Genomic DNA, 9,917 nt, shown 5'->3' with positions numbered 1-9,917 from the left:
CCCCCGCGTCCCGCGCCCCCCTCTAGCCCCATGGGTTAGAACCCGCCTAGCCTAATTACTACCAATACATTATTAATAAACTATATAATTTGATATACGAACCTATCCCTGTGTTGATGATACTAAATTTCTTGCGATTCAATGATTCAAGTGTCTCATCTTCTGAAAAGATTTCATAAGAACCGTTCACCTCAGAATCGGATTTTGATGTACTTAGCATGTTATTTGCAACCTTCTCCACTGGAATTCGTAGTAATTAATTATCAAACACAATACACAGATAATGAATTTATGTGAAGATTCTTTTCTTAAGATATATGGTATTTACCTACTTCTACAAGTTTTCTTCCATTATCATTTTTTGCCACTGTTTTTTCACTGTCCTTTTGGAATTTGGAAGACAACTTAGTACTAGATGTACGCATTAGTCTGTTTTCCTTACCCGGTTTAAGATAAGCTACTCCATTTCCTGAAATAATCGTTCAGGAAAACATAGACAGGAGTTCTTCTACAATATCTACTATATAAGATGTTTCAGATCACTCGTCCTATCCTTTGTTTTACTAAAACGTGATATAACTTGAAATGAAAAATATTTCGTTATATTATCCACGCCTATTATATATATCCACGCCTACCTAAAGAATGTATTTATTATATTTTCCTGAATCAAACCTACATATTTTCATCGACTTTTTTTCATCAAAAAAAAGTGGAACGATGATCTGAAAACCTTGCAAATTATGAAAAAAATTTGACGCACCTTTTAAGTGAGCAGTTACTGTCCAATTAAAAAAAAGTTTGTTAAATTACTTCAGAATAAATTCTAAAGTGTTTCCTTGAATAAGAAATTCTTTTGCCGTTTATGACAGTCGCGCGTTTGATACAATATATCTACTTTTATTACCACAAGTCTAATAATTTGTACCTTTTATTATTATTACAATCACCTTTCTTTATTTCATTAGTTTTTATATTTTTTGTGAAATTCCTTTCCGAACATTTAGGAAATTGCGGAACTTTTACTACTCCCTCGTTTTCTGATTCGTCGCTACTTTCAACATATTTGGCCCTTGATTTCTTCGTACGTTTTAAAATTTCGTCTCTGTCAGAATCCGTAGGTATATCTGAGAAAATTTCAGCATCTTCCAATTTCTTCCGAGCTTTCTCATACGATGCTGAAAGTCATTAAAATAATATATATTTAAATATATATAGATGTGTCATGTGACTCAGCTTGCGAGCAGAGATGGACAGAATTCTAATTGACTGAGATTATTAATGTGTTTGGCAGTCAACATATTAAAAAATACTATTTACATTTGTTTATATTACAAGAAACTTTTGTAATTTATCACCAACCTATTAACATTAACGTTTGTAATTGAAACGGAAATAATTTTGATTACATTATTTATTCAATTAAAATGTAATAGATTTCCATCAATTACTTATTAAAAAATTACTTTTTTAATTAGATGGTAATAGATGACATGTTAAGAAATGAAACTGATAATTGGCGAAACTAAATCGATACTGATCATCTCTGTTTGCGAGTATTTGAATCATCTTGTAAAGTATGGCAAAGTTTAGAACGTTCAGATTTTATAGATTCTTTTAATTATTGGATTCTTTAAGTTGTTCAGTTCATACTGTATATTACATTGTACTCATCAAATATGACCAAAACTTATTTCTTATTCATTTATTGATTTTCATTCATTTTATGATTCATTAAAAATATTAATGACGCATATTTTAAATGTAAAAATTTTGTTAGAATGTTCTAAACTTCGGATAAAAATAGCGCTTACACGTGGTTCCTAAAATTTTCTGTAGAGGATATTCAAGCCATGACTCTTGCTACTCTTCCATTTCTTTGACTGCTTTATCAAATCGTTTTTGTGAAGGGAACGGTGGCCAATGAACTTTTGTGGCGTTATCATTGATCCATGATTTAGGAACTATTTGTATGCCGTCGTCAAACTCGACAATGATGTATGCTTTTAAAGTGGTCATTATCTCCTGTTACAAAATATTTTACATAATTTAATTTGTATGCACTAACGGCAATACTGCAAATTTGTTTAAAACTGGCAGTTTCACATATTTTTTTACAACACTTGTCAATGGCCGCGCTTTCAGATCCAACAATTCATGAAAACACCGATATTTGAAGAATCACATGGTACGGCAGAAGGTTTTGCTTTTTCAAAAACTTGTTACCAATAATTACCAAAATTTGTCGCTTTGGACAGTAAGCAATCTTTTGCAACAAGACAATATCTTCATTGCTTAAACCACAATAATTATCAGCACGGGAACCAGCGTGTAATTCCATAGTCGCTGATGTTATTAATTTGTATTGTGGATCAGTATAACCAACTATAAGCGGACCATCGGTGTGTGCGGATTTGATGTACGGGAAAAATTCGGTAACTATCGATACTAGTGGTTTCAATACTGGTGTATTCTTTTCCATTTCAGTACATCTACGTATGATTTGCTGCAGCGATTCGTTTGGCTTTCTTAGCATTTTTTTGAACCTTTGCATGTAGTTTTCATATATGTACGCACTAAAATGCTGAATAGGGCCATATTTCTTTACAAATAAAATGAGGTGCACAGCTTGGTGAACATTTGCCGATACATTATGAACTCCGTACAGTAATGCAAATAACGAAATAAAATGTTCCACGAGTTCTTGTGCATAATCCAATAATTCGTGGCATTCTGTGTCGCTCATTATCCTTACTGCCACATGCAAAGTCAAAAAATGATTACAGATATCTTTGCGCAATGATCGTAATACCACTGGCCCTGTATATAGAAGAATTTGTCTAAATTCAGTGGCCTTCCACAGCTTAATAAATTTCAGCGATCTTGGTTTTCTTACAAAATCATTTGGAATATACCGTTTGACCTCTATCAATCGTCAAGATATCCGCTCTACTGCTATATTCGGAAGCCGATATTTTAAATCGCCGATTAACGACAGATTTAGCATTCTACGCATAATATCTAAATTTAATAAATGCATCAGTTGGAACGTCCGTGACGGGACCAAAATCAGGAATTTCTACTAAGCAACTAGTAATCCCTCTCGGTCATGATATTCTTTATCAATTTTATTCCGAAAATCGTCGTCGGTTCTTGCAGGGGCGCATGGATTTGTGGAAAACAAACTCTTCCGTTAATTAAATCGCCTTTGACAGTGCAAGTAGGACAGCTGGAATACCCCGAATGTCCTTCCGAGCATAATTGTTCCGCTTCAATCACGAAGTCTTGTAAAAAATCGTTGACATATGTAGGTTTTTTCTCTCCGCAATATATACCAATTACAAATACGTTTTTGTATGGCTTTATTGATCCCAATATGGGCCACAACTATTTTAGCTATGATTTGGATAATGGCAGACAGTCGATATTGATTGATATTTTGACGCTTTCCGAAACAGTAGACATACGCTTTATAATAGATCCGATTCCCTTAGACAGGTCCAAGTGGCAATATTCTCCGGGAGAAACAATTCTTATTTCTGTAGTTCTCGGAGTACGTAATAATGACCGCGGATCTGAGAGCAGATTTGCATGAACAGAGTATTGTTTCAACTTCCGCAGTAGTAATCGCAACGCTACGTGTGATATGTTATACTGAACAGACCAATTAGAAAGAAATTCTTTCAAATTATCTTCTTTAAGAATATCGTTATCACTTTCAGACTTGTCTAATATATCTTGTGCACTTTGATCGTTTTGCGCATACATTTCATGATCGTCATCAACCGTTATCCCTTCTTGCTCCCGTTTTTCCTCTTGAAAATTCTGCTCTGCTTTCTCTTCTATTTCTTGTTCAATTTCTTGAGTATTTTGCTACTCTTCAATCCCTTGCATTTCTTGACAATCATCTACTTCCATACCAAGTAGATTTTGCACAAGTAATTCTAGCCGCTCATTGTTTGCTGCAGTACAACTAGTTTGTGATACATTCCATAGAGGCGGTTCGACAATTCCAGCCACTACTGCGTCAGTGCCTTGTTTCACAAGTCTGCGGAAGTAGGTATAGTAGGCCGGTTCTAACTCATGGGGCTAGAGGGGAGCGCGGGGCGCGGGGGATACTCGTAGGCGAGGGAAAGCGGAGCGCGGGGATTCTTCGGTGGTGGGTGTATAACGTCATGCGGAATGGCAGTAAGATTTTGGGGACTGCAGTCACGTACAAGACAACGAAAAAATATCACAAAAAAAAGGAAATATTGCCATGAACAAAAAACAATACAAAAACAAATAGTTATAGAATGAAAAGTGTTACAAAGGGTATATGTTCCAACCGTTTTTCGACCAAGATATAGCGTAATGTATAGTAATTTTTCTATAGAAACAATATTTATTAATTATTTTAAATACCTAAATACAACCAAGTTTCGTAATTATTGATAGTAGGTATAGTAGGCGAGTTCTAACCCTTGGGGCTAGTGGAGCGCGGGGGATACTCGTAGACGAGGGAAAGCGGAGCGCGGGGGATACTTGATGGCGAGGGGAGCGCGGGGAGTACTCGTAGGCGAGGGGGCGCCCAAAAAATTATAATGAATTATGTAAAATAAGACTTACCTCTTCTCGTCGTCTTCCTGCTTCTCAGCCTCCTCCTCTTCCTCCTCCTTCTCCTCCTCCTCCCCCCTCCCCTCTCCACCCCATCCTCCTCCACCTCCCCCCTCCTCCTCCTCCTCGCTTAGGACGACGTCCTCTTCCATGCGGACGACGTCCTCCTCCATGTGGACATCCTCTTCGACGAGGATGTCCTCCTCCGCCTCAATTAAGTTGATTTTTTTTTTGGTGGAGGCTCGTTGTCTTCCATGTTTTTTAGTGTTTTCTCAGTCACCCACACAAATTATCGCGTAAGCCACGCGCAACGACACTACTGTCACTTTTTTCCGCGAGTTACGAAAGATCGAGACGTCACACACAATAATGAATCTACATACGCTCTATCGATAGCTCAAAACTGCTCGTTATGCTCGTGTAGTACACGCGGACGAGATTCGGCAGAGACTGACGTCGAGAAGCGTCCTTTGCCATAGCAATCCTCTGCCTGGAGTACGTTTTACTTTTGCGCTGCACAAGAAACACTTATGGAAGAAATGAAACAGTTAAGATTCTAAATAAATAAATGTTTGCAGTCTATAGAATTTTAGACAAAAAAATGCATAAATAACAAGGGCTCCTGTTAGGAAAGAAAGAATGCGACGATAGAATGCAAATACGACACCTTTTTTTCCATTGTCTATTTATGACTCAATTTTCACAATACGTTGCGTTTTTTCTTATTCTTTTTACTAGCGCAAAGGATTGGTAGTAAATATGATGGATGTGTAGTAAAAGGAAGTACATATATATAGTGATGCAAACGAATTTATTTTTATTCACATCTTATTACACCGATTTTTCATACGTATTTAAAAAACTAGAGCTAATAGTTCGCAATCGACGAGCTGATGTCCATTGAAGATGTCGCTCTAGCGTTCTTGGACGCGATATTGGAGAATAGCGTATATTTGGCATCGACTGTATCGACGAGTCGGACTAATCGTTCGAACGTTACATCGATACATCCATCAAACTCCAATATACGGTGTAGCGTTATTTCGGTCATCATCATGCGTACGGACGAGGAATTGAGACGTAGCATTGTTCTGCAGCGTGCAAACTCTGACGGTTAGTGATCCAACGCTTATAAAATTGTCCTTGTATTCGTTTCGCAGCATCTTGTAAATATTCCGTCGCTGCTCGTAGAGGCCCTTCCACGTTTCGAGAGACAGCGACAGTTCGTGTCCGCGATGATCTCCCAGGGCGATCTCCACGTAACTCGGTGGACCAACGTTGATTCCAATTTCCAAATACTTGTAGCCAGTACTCGTTAGGTCGTAACGTCTGCTCAGTAAGCGCACAGCGTTACGCTCCATGCTGTGTATATACATAATGGTAAAAAAAAAACGTTATTCATTGTATAAAACGTTGAAACTTACACGTTATATTCCTTCTTCACGTCGTTCGATGCGCTGCTCTCTTGGGCGAAGTACATTTTTAACCGTTCGTACAAGCAGATATCGCAAGACTGATCGCGTCCTCGTAAATTGTGACGTATATGGTAATACTTCCAAAATCGAAGAAAGGGCAGGCTGTCCCCCTCATTCCAAGAATTTCGAACGTGTCGCAATACGTTTTATCATATCATTCTACGTATTTTCTTTGTCATGAATTTATACATACATTCATACATACGTTCATACATACGTTTATACGTACATACATTTATATGTACATACGTTCATACATACATTTATACATACATTTATACATACGTTTATACGTATATACGTTTATACGTACGTTTATACATACGTTTATACGTACATATGTTTATACATACGTTCATACATGCGTTTATACATATATTTATGCATACGTTTATACAGGGTGCGGCAGCATAACTTCCTTTTTTCAAAACTTAATAAAACCCATTGTATGAATCAGAACATTTTTATTTGTTTTTTATAATGTAGGCGCATGCCTAAAGTTTTGTTTTACATAGTTTTGAAGATCAAATCAGATAGGTGACGTCCTTCATTCTCCATACATTGAGTAAACCGATTTCTGGCGTTTGTCATGACTTGCCAGCATAGCAGGCGTTATGTTGGCAATTTCTTCCTGGATGTTGGTCTTCAAATCTTGTAGAGTCCTTGGACGGTTCACATAAACACGGGATTTCAAAAAACCCCATAGAAAAAAATCACAAGGGGTCAAATCGGGAGAGTGGGCCGGCCACTCCAAATCGCCCCTAATTGAGCTCGAGAAGTAGGCCTCAACGGCAAAAGCACGCTCCTCATTGTTCCAACGCATTGAGACAAAACTTTATAGTCCCGCCTCTCGAACGAGACCACTAGCGCTCCGCTACGACATCAACCCACTGAATGGCGTGCATTTTAAAAAAGGAAGTTATGCTGCCGCACCCTGTACATACGTTTATACGTACGTACGTTCATACATACATTTATACATACATTTATACATACGTTTATACGTACATACGTTTATACATACGTTTATACATACGTTTATACATACGTTTATTGTCGCTGACGCTGATTCCTTAGATATAAAAAAAGATTCGATATTGTCAAAGTGCATTTTTATATATATGTGTCATTGCATAGTTTAATGTAGGCTTGATGGCAATTACACTGAAAATTAACTCGCATATTTGTAAAGATAAGTAAAATTCTACATTGAATACAATGTCCAAAAGAAAAAAAAACGAAAAAAAATAGAAAAATAAAAATAAATGATAATATATTGTGACGTGACATTTTGTCCGTCACTGTGCGGACTTGTCGACGGGGGACTCGCGCTTCCTACCGGCTCGAAGGGCGAGCGCGTGGGCGAGTGCCCACATGAGCGCGCGTGCCAGCGCAACTGCGAACGTGCGTTAAAACTCATGTCATTTATTTTACTCTACAGATTTTCCTCTTTTGTATTAGCAATTCTTTACTATCATTACTATTTCGTATAGTAATGATAAAGCGTATCAGAAAGCGTAGACGTGCCACGGATCACGCTCGGCAGCTGCTGTGAAATTTCATTGTATCATCGTACCGTCTCGCCCGCTATCCTTGGAAGGAAGAAAGAAGAAGGACCGGTTTGGAAAGAAGGCCGAAGGAGCTAAGAGAGTAGGACGCACATCCGGGAGCCCGGACAAGCAGGTTGTATTATTTTATATCATTGCTCGTAACCGCTGTCGCATATGAAAGGAACCATACTTTCATCATGCACCCCTTGCGGAGCACCGGAGGAGGCCAGAATTGCCGGCCACCCTTGAGGGGCTGGATGGACGTCCGTCGGGAGCATAGGGCCCCGACGGGGAGCGAGAGGGAAATCCATCCCGATCTCCTCCGCCTGGGAGCCGTGAGCAGAGACGCCACCCTTGAAAGGGACATCTATTGCGCGCTCGTACGAGCCAGGACTCAAGGCGGCGCGGGCCTGCACGGCATGCGCGAATATCGTGACACGCGTGAGCCAATCAACGTGACTACCTCTCCCCGGAGGAGGAGGGAAGCTAAGCAGCCTGCGAGAATTCGCCGGGAGCTCCCGGGCCTCACTCTTGCTGTGGCCGAGCCGAGAAGCTGTACAGAAAGTGCGAAATTGCTGCCGCCAAGTCAGGGTGCGAAGCCACTGACGATTACCGAGGGGTTCACGAGAGGAGATTGAGAGGACGGTGAGGACCGCAGGGGTGAGGCGAGCGTCATCGCTTGTAAAGCTGCCGACCGGAGTACGTCGCCGGGTGGATCGCACGTAAGCCAGCTCGCACCGTAACGAGAGATCGGCGTAATGGCCGCCGGGTAGAGTCGCGAAACCGCGAGCCACGTGCCATCCTCCCGAGCCTTGGAAGTAATTAGCTGTCGCGTTTCGAGAGTCAGAGTAAGGGGAAGAATATTCATTGCCGTGTTGAAGTAAATTAGAGTCGTTCGGAGAGTATCGAGGGCCGAGTCGCGCTCGTTCCTCTCGCCACAGGGGAGTTACTTCCGATTTCCGAGTACAGTAGAGCTGCATAGAAACGTGTAGAGTAGTTGTCGAGTTGTCGAGTCTCTTCGTGTCGCGTAAAGACGCTTATTGTAGTTGCGTTATCGTTTAGTATCGAGTCGCGTAGGCACGCTTGCTATAATTGTGTCGCCAAGCATTGTGCTGTCGTATCGGAACGCGTATTGTCGCGTTGCCCGGTTAACTTCTGGTTGTGGTGTTACCGAGTAGAGTCCGTTTCAGGGATTCACGTTGTCGAGTAGAGTCGTGTCGCATAGAGGCGTTCGCTATAATCGCGTCGCACCATCGCCGTGGCATCGGCCGCGGGCCGGCATTACACGTCCGGAAGGCTGGTAGTACAGCGGGTACGGGTTCTTGCTGGTTGTCGAGGGGCGGGTGTTTGACAATGTCGGAAGATACCGCGGGGAAGGTCGGGACTCGTGCTGTAGCGTATGACCGGCGTACGGCGCTAGAAGTAAGTTAGCGGCTCTCTGTGCGAATACCGAGAGAATCGAGTAGAGCGGAGGAGCGAAGCTCCGGAAATTACTTGTGATTACATCACTAAGGTAATTAGTACTACTTTATCATATTTCTTCAAATATAATTGTTCTTATTATTATGCTCTCGCGTAGTTTATTTTTGTGGCCTATCTCTCTCGCCCTCCGACAAATTTCCCACACCTCTTGCGACCCACCCCTGCTGTCGCGACTTGGTTACGGGCAAAAGTAAGGAGATTTCGGAAACATTGGCACGCTCTCTCGTGCCTGTCGCCCAACTTAGTAATAAGGATTACAATCTTGGCCGAAAAAACGCCTGGTTGACGCAAAATTCAGTTACCGAGAAAAAGGAGATACTTTTGCGTAAGAGGAGTACGAAGAACACGCGACGAAGTTGTGCCGTTGCTCGCGAGTACGGTTACAATATAAAAATAATGAAATAGAAAACGCATGAACGGTAGAGAGCTCTAACACATCAGTTGCTCTGTGAATATTTACCGCCGCAGTCATCGCATCATAAAACGTCTGTGAGGATATTATACTTTAAACGTTAAACAAGAATTGTACGTTTACGTTACTCTGTTTGAAAATGATAAACAATATTGCTCGTCGATGATGCATTTGAGTCGTAGTATGAGGAACTTGGATTTCGAAACGTGCTTACTCGTAGCAATACATGGTGTACCAAGCATAAGATATAGTAGATATGTGAACATATCAATGTGTGTGATTCGAAGTTTGATGATTACGTAAATTTAAATATTCCTACATGTCATTGTACGATTCATGACGTTACTGATGGAACATACAGCGAAGCTCATCCTTCACATAGACGTTGTGGAACATATATTA

This window comes from Trachymyrmex cornetzi, unplaced genomic scaffold (assembly GCF_001594075.2).
Source record: "Trachymyrmex cornetzi isolate Tcor2-1 unplaced genomic scaffold, Tcor1.1 scaffold914, whole genome shotgun sequence".
In the NCBI taxonomy this organism is placed as follows: domain Eukaryota; kingdom Metazoa; phylum Arthropoda; class Insecta; order Hymenoptera; family Formicidae; genus Trachymyrmex; species Trachymyrmex cornetzi.
Note: the sequence above shows the minus strand (reverse complement) of the source record.